The sequence below is a fragment of the Ctenopharyngodon idella genome, chromosome 3, assembly GCF_019924925.1.
Source record: "Ctenopharyngodon idella isolate HZGC_01 chromosome 3, HZGC01, whole genome shotgun sequence".
Classification (NCBI taxonomy): domain Eukaryota; kingdom Metazoa; phylum Chordata; class Actinopteri; order Cypriniformes; family Xenocyprididae; genus Ctenopharyngodon; species Ctenopharyngodon idella.
The window spans coordinates 13924112-13936233 of record NC_067222.1 but is presented as its reverse complement, the minus strand read 5'-3'; positions in this window follow the sequence as shown (position 1 = coordinate 13936233).

Below are 12122 nucleotides of genomic sequence, written 5' to 3'. Positions count from 1 at the left end.
CCACTGGAATCAGTAAACGAACCCAGGTGGCATCACGACTCTCTGGTAAGAGATAAATTATAAATTTTTATGGGAGATTGAAGTTTTGAAATTTTGTGATTAAGAGGGAGAAAAAAAATTGAAAAAAAATGGAGATTTGGTAAAATTTGGAAGATTAGGAAACAGGACAAGCCATATTGGTGGCTCTGGCTGGCTCTGTGGTCGTGGTCAAGGGGTTTCTAAGGGGAACTGAGGTCGCGCATGCAGAAGCAGCAAAGGTAATTTCTAAAGGGGAAATCTGAGCTGCGTCATACAGCTGAAGCAAATTTCTGGGATTGAGCCCAGCTGCAGGGTGCTGCAGAAACAAATTTGTAAGTCAGGGAACTTAGGCTGTATGACATAATTTAAACACCATTGTGAGAAGCAGCGTGATCAAGACGTTCCCGGAAACTGCATCACGTTGGGACATTAAAGACGTTTCCATGGAGGGAGGTTTCTGAGAAATCTAAGCTGGGTCGCACTGAAGCAAATTTTGGGATTGAGCCCAGCTGCAGTGAGGGTACTGCAGAGAACAAATTTGTGAAGGAGTGACACAGTTTAAACGTCTTAAGCTGGAGCATTAAGGCTCAGCCCGTCCGGTTTTGGGTTAAAAAGATCGGGAGCATTGAGGCTCAACCTGTCTGACTTTGGGTTAAAGGTCAGATCTGTAGGAGACGTCCAACAGATTATTAGGTGCGCATCGACAAGGTAAATCCATGAGAGTCGGGAGATCCAATATGGGGAAATCCCAGAGCAAGCTTGCAGAAAATGATGCACCAGTGTTTTATCAAATGAGAAAATTGTATGGCCAAAAATGCATGCTAGGTGTAGATAAATTAATCAAACAATATGATTTTCCGAGAAGAGGGAACGTTGAGTGTCATAAGACTTAAGGTCGTAAGGGAATGAGAAGAAGAGAACTGCGATGTAGGGATGTTGTGTGAAAGCGGTGTGTGTGTGAAATGTAAGCAGACAAGAGATTGTTGGGTGCAGGAAGCAGACAGAAGGGAAAAGAAGGTCGATGCAGAAAGAATGGGCATGTAGGGAAGGAGGACTGAATGTAACTTACAAAAAAGTTTTGTTTTGCATCCATTAAATAGAGGCATGACATTAGATGTCTAGAGAACTACAATTTATATAATAATGGTTGAAGGAGAAAGCAGCTATAAGGCTGTCAGTGCAACCTAGTAGTTGAGATATGGGTAAAATAACATTGTGGTTCTGCAAAACAGTAGAAACCATATGGATAATAGAGTTTGCATCTGCAGATTAACTATTTGATAGAGGAATGTGGGATAAGTGGCTATAATGAAGAGAAATATAGCAGCAAAAATTAATGTTATGAAAATAACATAGTTTCACTTTATGGAAAAATATTTGAACAGTCTCAAATATGTTTTTATGAGATGAGTGCGTCGCTATCACAGTGTAAAATAACTAAAATGATTTAGGACCTTTAATTTCTAAATGTTTGGTTTTTGATGGTCAAAAGTTTAAATGGCAAAATGAGACTGCCAGTTGTAACAGAGACTCAACCTGAATGGAAATTTCTAATTTCTAATTTCCCTGATGTGTGAGTAAAAAACAAATATAAACACAGTTTTTTATTTGAAAACATATGTCATTTCTGGCAAAGTCTTAAGCTGGGCCAGAGTAAAGTTTGATGTTAAAAGTTATAAAAAGGCAGTGTACTAGTCCTGAAATCCTCAGAGTCTCTCTCATTCAAAGTCAGCTAAAAGCTGCTATCTGAGCCTGTGTCATAAGTGATAACAAGCTATTTATAGTGAAGCACAGTGTCTCAGTTGAAAATCATGGACACAGAGATGTTAAAAGAAATGATTGCCATAAAGAGGGCAATTAGTTGTTAAATTTGTCAAAGGAAAACTCAATGAGTGTAAAGAGGTCTTTAAATTAGTAATACAGACCTTGAATGATAGAAGTGACTATTTTGAGGAATTTCCTCTATGACCAGCAACTTTTTGTCTGATCTATGTCACCACCATGTGCAGGGCCGATGGCTCCGGTTACAGATGTAGCAGAACAAAACACTGAATGGACAGTTGTGAGAATTAAGTTCACTGAGTATAGTCTCAGCACTGATATGTTGCTGCTGAGAATGTCTAATGATTTTAGTGATTAAATACTGCTGTCATTAACCTGTCTCCATGTTTTGACACTATTAGGCAGTCCAATGGCTCTGGTGGCTCTTGAATGCAACTTCCCTAAGCTCCAGAAAACACCTGATTCTGTTGAAGAAAACCGTCAGAGATTTCATAATGGGAAAGAGCGGTTACCAGTGTGCACAAGGTGATTTCTCAATGACGGGTAAGATCCTCTTTGGCCAGACAGGGGACAACCTAAGGCAGGGGGTCACCGCCGCCACTGGGCATCTACCCTGAAGGGAGGTGTTTAATGTGAGATGGGTATGAGAGTGGAGCGGATGTCTGTGAGGCCAGCAGCATCAAAAGGGGGGATGACCTGTGAGAAGGTACAGCAGTCTGACCCAAAAATGTTCCTCTATACCACTCACCAGAAACCGCGTTCCTAGGATGGCTTGTTTTTCATTGTGACAAGTGTCCACAACTTGATGCAACTACGCCAGGGGACAAGACCCTGAGGGAAAAGATTAATGATAAAGAGCTGATGGGAATGAGCTTTCAAGAGCCGACTGAGACCATGGGGTGATTGTCCGTCATTTCTGGGGAGACCATAAAATTTAGTAACATGATGTTGGTTGTCTTATGGGCAAAAACCGGTATAGAAGTTTAGGATTCAGCATTACGATGAATCCCTGAATTCATGAGGCTGTGTTGACTTTGAACTAATATGTCTCTATCATAGTTTTACTCCTGCAGGTCATTAGACATGGCAGAGGATAATTCCAAGACATGGTGGGGGCTAAAGGTGAAGACTGATTTTGCAGATTCAAGAGAAAGTTAAGTGAATTCAACATTTAACCTAAAGATAACTTTAAAAATGCTCCTAGTCTAAGTTACAGTCTTGTGAGGCTGTTGAAAAGATTATTTGTGCAGTGAGAGAGAGACTGCTGGGGTAGAGGCAAGGATACTCTGTCTGTCTGTTATCAGTCTGCTAAAGCTTAAACAAAACAAAGCAATGAGATTAGAACAAAAACAACCCAGCTGACTTTTATAGAAAATAATTAACATGAGCAGATAAGTTCTGAGACTGGATAAGAGATCATGTAAAAACTAAGTAAAGAACTACAGGGGGAAAAAAAAAGTGAAGTTTAAATGTTGTTTTTTTTTAGATTTTAACACCAAATGCAAACTTTGAAAATGAGCAGTTTATAGTCATGTGTGTCTAGTGTGAGTGAGTGTGAGGGTGACTGGACTGTATGTTTTGTATGTGTTAGTTTGGGGAACTATTCTGCCCCTATAGAGAGTGTATATGTCATTAACCTAGTGTGAATGAGTGTTTTATCATTACAGATGGGTTAAGTGAAACGACAAATGTTGACAAGCAGATAATTCTGATTGAATCTGATGAAAAAGACGATACAGAACATGGGACGAGCTTTAAGTGGATTGGTTATCCAGCTCTGTCTGTTAGTGGTAATTATGACTACTTTTGTCATTTATGATGTTGAATTTGAGTTACTCTCTGGATTAGTATGTTTAAGCATTTATGTAAATTGGAATTGGAAAATTGAAGATTGCCGTCCATGGGTTAAAACCCCTTCAACTTCAACTGAGGGTCTGAATTTAAACACTGCCAGCTATGTGTGGTCACGATGATAAATGTAAAATGTTGTAGACTTGATGGCAGAGAAACAGTGACACACTGGCAATAAAAATTATCGAGAGAGCCTAGTAACATTCACAGTATGAAGGACTGGTGGGAGAACAAAGGAGGATGGGAAGGAACATCAGTGTTGTTTGACTATTCTTGATCAGGTCTGTACACCATGACCTGGCCTGCTAGACAAACCACTTGATAACTGTGAGGATGTGTTGTTTGTAGATGGCTCTGCCTTCAGAGACAAAACAACAGGCCTGAATTGCGAAGGATAAGTTGTGACCATGGAGTGTGAAGTGTTAGTTTCAGGGCTGCTGTCCTCTAATTATTCGGCATAAGCAGATGAGCTTGTGACCCTCGCTGGAGCGGGTAAACTGATGACTGACAAAATTGTGACAATCTACACAGACGCCCGTTATTGGTTCAGGGTGGTAGACGATTTTTGAGGTGATGTGGTTTGAATTTCTGTTCGTGCTGACAAAACTAATGCAAAAAGTCTCTGTTTCTGTAGGAAGTGCCGGAGCAGACACAGGAGACTGTGTGTAATCTGTTATCTGAAAATAACCATGATTCTAACTCTTTACAGAACATGTTCAGAGGCAGAGAACCTGGAGGAAATCTGGTTGCAGAATTAAAGATGGAGTTTAGTTTAGTGTTACTGGCAAATGTTGTTTAGAGAAACATTTCTCCAACCACTAAGATAAATTGATGGGAAATGCATCAAAAAGGGGGATGGTAATTAATGAATGTATGGCTGAAAATATGCCTGAAAATTTTAAATTAGGTTGGAAGACCCCATTTTTGGGAATGGAAGAGGCTAAACAATGAGTGGCATCAACAGAATTGTGTGAACATGACATGTTGAACTATTGCAAAGAAATGTCTTCTATCCTGTCTAAGGTTTGTGTACAGGTGAAATCAGCTCAAGGAATTCCAAATCACCACCAAGGTTCGACAATGACACATCGTGGACTACAAAATAGATCTGGTGTGAAAAGATGTTATACAACTAAGATGGTACATGCTATATGCCTGTAAAATGAAGGATGCTATCATTAGTTCTATGATTGGGTGATGTACCTTAATTTGTTGTTTGTATGAAAATCAGAGATGAAGAGTATAAATGTGATGTAATAACGTACATTTGCTTGTTTTCATACTTTTTTGAGAAGATATGCATTTCTACCTTAGTGAAGCATTGTAATAGATGTAGTGATTAGTTATCAATGAATGATGAAAAGGGGGGAATTGTGGGGGAAATTGAGTTTCTGTATAATATCCATATGATTTTACTTATATGCTTATGGTTAAATGATTTTGTTATTCTCAGAAGTGTTTAAGTACGCATTCTTTGGGTGACAAGTGGAAAACACTGAAGTGGTAAACGTTCCTAATATGGTAAAAGGACAGAGGCTTCAGCCTTGGAGGTCAGAGATATAAAAGTGAGGGGAAGCTTTCGTTCTTTGTCTTACACTCTGCAGCTACTTGTGTTTCTGTATGACTGTCTGACCTTTCTTGCAAGAAATAAAACCTTTAAAGACAATTGGATGTGTTTATCTCTTATGCAGTAGAGTCAGTGTTGATTTTTTGCCACAACAGTAATGAAGTCTGATTATCCACTATTAAGATGAAAATACAACCGTCCATAATGCTTCAGTGTACATTCATTTTTCAAGATCGGATGGACATATTGCTGGTCTGCATTTATGAAATCTATCCCCTTAGCTGAACTTTGGTAGTCTGTCATTCAGACATTAAACACCACTGATACAGAAACATTGAAACATTAACAACTTCCAACAATTAAAATCATTTATCATCAGAAATTTTCAATACTTAAAGAGATAGTTCACCCAGAATTGAAAATCCTGCCATCATTTACTCACCGATGAGTTGTTCATACATTTCTTTGTTGTGCTAAATATATGAATAGATTGAATTCAGGCAACCAGCTCCACCTATTATTTCTCCTAAGACTGAAATGAAAATTCTGGTATCATTTACCCGTATCAAGTTTTTCTGTGTATAGCAAAAAAGCAGATGTTTGGCAGAATGTTCATGCTGCTCTTTTCCATACAAGAACTCACAGTGGCCAATACAGTCAAGCTCTTAAAAGGAAAAGTATTATAAATGAACCATAATATGGTCCAAAAGAATTCATTTACTTTTCAAAGTCTTCCAATGACTCTCTCTGTATTCACTAAAAATCTAACCTTTCACCAAAACTCTGCAAAAGCTGTGGCAAACATGTCAACATCCTCCAGACCACATTGCGTTTTTTGTTGAATACTGCAGCGTATATTTATTTCCTAATGCATTTTCTGACATTAGCATGTCTTATCAGTTTATGAGTAATGCTCTGTTTACACCTGGTATTAAAACCCTTGTATGCTATTATGGGTCTTTTTGATCCCAAATGATGTTTGCTGAATTAAAAAAAAAAAAAAAAAAAAAAAAAAGTTTCCTTGATCCAAATGGCATGACACTGTGTAACACTGTCAACATTTTCTAGATCTACAATAAAAAAAATTAAAAATAATTGGAATGATATTTGTTTTTATTTTATGTTAGTGTGTGGAAAAAAGTCACTGTAAAAATGGATAAAATTGTTCCTCTAAAAACAAAAATGAAGTCACAGCACTTTAAAACATCCACAATGCACAATGATCACACACACACGGAAGTCTCTATGGATATTTGAATGTTCTTGGTGATGGATGGCAGCGTTCTGTGGACTGATGCCAAGCTGTGCAAGTTCTCATATCACTTCACGCTGTCCTTCTGATGAAATAGAATAGTTTAATCTCAAATAAAATTTCATTTTGTCAAGCAGACATATATAATATGCTTGATAATAATGAAGCATCAACAATGGTACATTATCTCTTCCTGATGCAGCTGCATAGTATAATGCTTGTTTCTGATTGGCTGACACACATATGTGAGGGTGATATCAGTAACAAAAACTAATATATATATATATATATATATATATATATATATATACATATAGCACTTCCTCTGCAGAAATGAAGATAAAAAAAAGTCTTCTTTTATTTGTATACACTCACAATAACAAAACATTATGCTTTTAAAATTAAAAACAAAGAATAAAAAATGAACAGGATGTGCTTTTCTGCCATCTCTGTCTCGTGTCTGGATCACATCACAAAAATGAACCGAAACTGTATACTTGCCTCAGTCTCGATAATAATTCCATCAATAGAAATCTTGAAATGTGAAATTTAAATTAAAACAAATAATCTCTGATTATGTAATCCATATGAAACGAACAAGAGACAGCCTGTGTCTTCACGGACAGCCCATAGGATCCTGAATTTTTTTGGGTCTACCACTTGACTTTTTTGTCCCATAACTCGCAGGATCTTTTAAGAAATGTAAAATGACTGCACTGCGTCCAACCTCAGCAGCGATGGTGCGTTGCGAGAGCCCTTGTTTGTGCAGCTCAACAATCCTGCCACGTTCAAAAAAAGAAAGCCTTTTTGCCTTTGCCATCAGGAGATAATGACAGTGTGACTGCCTGAAGGACAATGACATGAAAGCCATATTTTTGCACAGATTTTAACTTTTTAAGGCTATGGTCTTAAACTTTTGATCAGCTGATGAACAGCCTGTTTGAGTTTAAATGCAGTTTTCAATAAATTGCCTACTCTCTATTTTTTGTCTCTTGCTCCTGTTTCTTCTCTTGGCATTTTGAAGCAGTACTTACAACCTGGTTACGATCCAGCAGCGCAAAATGCGAATACTTGTAATTTTTCCTCCGGTCTTAAGATTTTGTTCAGTTGTGTATATGATGGCTTTTTATATGGTACTGTTATGTTAGGACCATATATGTGAACAATATATGTCTAAAATATATATGCAAGTATATTTATACAACATGTATGCAAATATTCAGTATGATTATATAGGATTTTATATACGTTTATACCATGTATGAAATGCCCGTATAAGAATTATTATATATACATATATTAAAATGATTTATATGATGGCTTTTTATATGGTACTGTTATGTTAGGACCATATATGTGAACAATATATGTCTAAAATATATGTGCAAGTATAATTAAACATGTATGCAAATATTCAGTATGCTTATATAGGATTTTATATATGTTTATACCATAGAATTATTATATATACATATATTAAAATAATGTATATGATAACTATGATACTGTATGTTAAGGCCATATACAGTATGTGATCAATATATGTCTAATTTATATATATGCAAGTGTATTTAAACACAGTTGAGTACACTTAGATGTTCTTAAGATTATCTTCGGAAGTACTAAAGAAGAATCTTTAGTATATTAAGTACAAAATTAGTCTGAGAAAATAGACCACTTTTAGTACATTATGGAAGTGTACTTTTTTCACCTGGGATATTAAGATATCTTTAATATGTCTTGAGTTTCAGACATACAAAAAAACACAAGATCTTTTTCCATTTTTTGATTTGCTAAAGTATGTCTCTCTCTCTATATATATATATATATAACAGAAGTGAGTACACCCATCACATTTTTGTGATATCTTTTATTACATCTTTTCATGTGACAACACTGAGGAAATGACACTTTGCTACTATGTAAAGTAGTGAGTGTACAGCTTGTATAACAGTGTAAATTTGCTGTCCCCTCAAAATAACTCAACACACAGCCATTAATGTCTAAACCGCTGGCCACAAAAGTGAGTACACCCCTAAGTGAAAATGTCCAAATTGGGCCCAATTAGCCATTTTCTCTCCCCGGTGTCATGTGACTCGTTAGTGTTACAAGGTCTACATTTACATTACATTTAGTCATTTAGCAGACACTTTTCTCCAAAGCGACTTACAAATGAGAATAGCAGAAGCAATCAAATCAACATGAGTACAACAGTATGTAAGTGCTGTGTCAAGTCACAGTTTCATCAGTAAAGTGCTCGTAGCTAGGTTTTTTTTTTTTTTTTTTTTTTTTTAATATATATGCAAATATATGAAGAAAGAATAGAAAATCGAAAAACGAAAAGTAAAATATAAATAAAAAAAGTGCTATATTACTGGGTCAAGTGTTGACGAAAAAGATATGTTTTTAGCAGTTTTTTGAAAATGGCTAAAGACTCAGCTGCTCGGATAGAGCATGGTAGGTCATTCCACCAACCAGGAACAGACCAGGAGAAGGTCCGTGAGAGTGATTTTGTGCCCCTTTGGGATGGCACCACAAGACGCCGTTCACTTGCAGAACGCAAGCTTCTGCGTTCTGCCAAGAGAGCATTACAATAGTCCAGTCTGGATAGAACAAGAGCTTGGACAAGAATTTGTGTGGAAAGTTCCGATAGGAAGGGTCTAATCTTCCTAATGTTGTACAGAGCAAATCTGCAGGACCGGGCCGTTGTAGCGATGTGATCTGTGAAGCTTAAACAATCATCCATCACCACACCAAGGTTCCTGGCCGTCCTGGAAGGAGTTATGGTTGACGACCCAAGTTGAATGGAAAGGTCATTATGAAGTGTTGGGTTGGCACCGACCACAAGCAGTTCCATTTTTGCGAGGTTGAGTTGAAGGTGGTGGTCCTTCATCCAGGCAGAAATGGCTGTCAGGCAGGCTGCGATGCGACCAGCAACCGTCGGATCATCTGGTTGGAATGAGAGGTACAGTTGTGTGTCATCAGCATAACAGTGATAGGAAAAACCATGTTCCTGAATGACAGATCCTAGTGATGACATGTAGATGGAGAAGAGAAGTGGTCCTAGCACTGAGCCCTGAGGTACCCCAGTAGCAAGATGATGTGACTTGGACACCTCACCTCTCCAAGATACCCTGAAGGACCTACCTGAGAGGTAAGACTCGAACCACTGGAGTGCGGTTCCTGAGATGCCCTTCGACCTGAGGGTTGACAGGAGGATCAACCCTCATCAAATTACAAATAACACAAAAACACTTACAGTATGTAGATCATCCTGTTGCTTGGCTGCTTCTCTCTAATAAACGTGAAATTACAACTGTTTAAGTACTATAAGCTGGCTTTGGCCACGCCTCGAAACGAGAACAAACGCGACTTGCCACGTGAATACAGTAAACAAACTTTCCTAGCAACGACACAGCACTAAAATCAAACTACAAATAACACAAAAACACTTACAGTATGTAGATACTCCTGTTGCTTGGCTGCTTCTCTCTCAGGTCTCAGGTGTGAATGGGGAGCAGGTGTGTTAAATTTGGTGTTATCGCTCTCACTCTCTCATACTGGTCACTGGAAGTTCAACATGGCACCTCATGGCAAAGAACTCTCTGAGGATCTGAAAAAAAAGAATTGTTGCTCTACATAAAGATGGCGTAGGCTATAAGAAGATTGCCAAGACCCTGAAACTGAGCTGCAGTTTTGCTGATTTCTGACAGACTGCCGTCTCTTGTCAGTAGTTGCTGAAAGCAAACTAAAACATCAGTAACAAACAAGGACCAGCCCATGTCACATTCACAAAAAAATTGGTAACATCACCTCACATAAGTTATGATGACACAAAGTTTTTTGAAAATTAGTTTTTGGTGAATTAATAAAATGTCTGTGTTGCCAAACGGCAACACTGTGCAGTAACGGAATGACATTATTGTAATAGGTTAGCTAGCTAGCAAAGGTCAGATGTAGTCTGTTAAGCTGTGACAATAACAACATTAATGCTAGTGATATAATGTTGATTCGTCGTATGTTAAGGACTGCCATGGCATTTGTATTATGGATTAAATCAACATCGGAGACCAGCCTGCCCACTGCCACCACAGCCAGTACTACTGGACCAGACCAACCACTGGCCTACCATGGTGTCTCAAAAAGGCAGGTGCAAGTGGCTGTGTTACCGTGAGATTAATGCTTTACTCAAGCAAAAACACCTACCAATCAGTTATGAAAATAAACCTGATTTGTCTTGACCCCTTTTAATCTCTTTAATCAAACTTTATCTTTCTGACCCAACTGGCAGATGCTTTGCTTGTTTTCAGCATAAAGCTTAAATTCTGACACAATTCTCTAGATTGATTTTCATAAATATATCTATAATATATGTGAAGTGACGTGAAGTATGGTAACCCATATTCAGAATTTGTTCTCTGCTTATAACCCACCCAAGTTAGTGCACACACACGAGGAGAAGTGAGCAGTGAACACACACATACACACACACACACACACACACACACACACACACACACACACACACACACAGATATTCAGATATTCACTATGGCGCCCAGGGAGTGATTGGGTCACTCAGTCATTTCCTGTCTGCATTGAGAATCGAACCCACAACCTTCGTGTTACCATTAGGTTACGACTGCCCTATAATGTATGTTGAATATTGTAATATTTGACCTAAAAAATAAAAAAATACTGAGTAGCAATATGATTTTTGTTGCTTGGGACTTTAAGTACAGTGCATTTTATTAAAATAGATGCAGCCAGACACAGTTATGAATTCCTTTAAGCCATCACATGGTCATGAGGGCTCAATGCAACTGCTCATGTCACTTAGCAAGAGCCGGCTCTAGACACACTGTATATCTGCACATTTTAGTCACTTATGTGACCTGAACACCTGGATGTGACAGTCGTGCCCTGCTGATAATGGGGGAATGTGATGCAGAAAGTTGTTGTGTGTTGATCATTGATGAATATATAAATCACTACACTGACTACACACTGGTTTCATGCTGAAAATTCTGTCATCATTTATTGTTTTAAAATAGGTTCCTTGTTTGAGTTGAAAGATGTACAACATCAATGTGTCATGTGGAGAGATTCAGACAGCAGTGGGGTTTGTGTACGTGATTCTGCCTGTGATTCTGAATCAAACACTCAATGATCCTGACTGTGAACAGAGCTGGTATACAGAGGTGACTGTTACACACACACACACACACACTCAATAATACTGATCTGATCTGATCTGATTGTCTTGTGTTTGATTTGTTCAGGACGGGTGTCTGTTAGCAGATCCATCAGATCCACACAAACTGAGTGATCCTGTGACATCTGTATCATCTGATCGTCTCGTCACTTCTGACTGTGTGAATCTGAATCATGAGATCATCTGTGACAGGAGTAAATCAACTCAATCTCTCTCATCATTCATCTGTTTTCATATTTAATCCTTCATGAACTCTATAAAAGCTGCTCTAACTCTTCTTTCTTTCATTACAGCTCAGACTTGAGATCATGTTCAGAGGTGAGAGAGACACTTCAGGTGTAGGATTAGTGGCTCAAAATATCGTTTTAATGTTATATTTTTACTAAAATTGTCATTTTCCTACACATTTCTGTTCTTTATGTTTTATTCTTTTAACA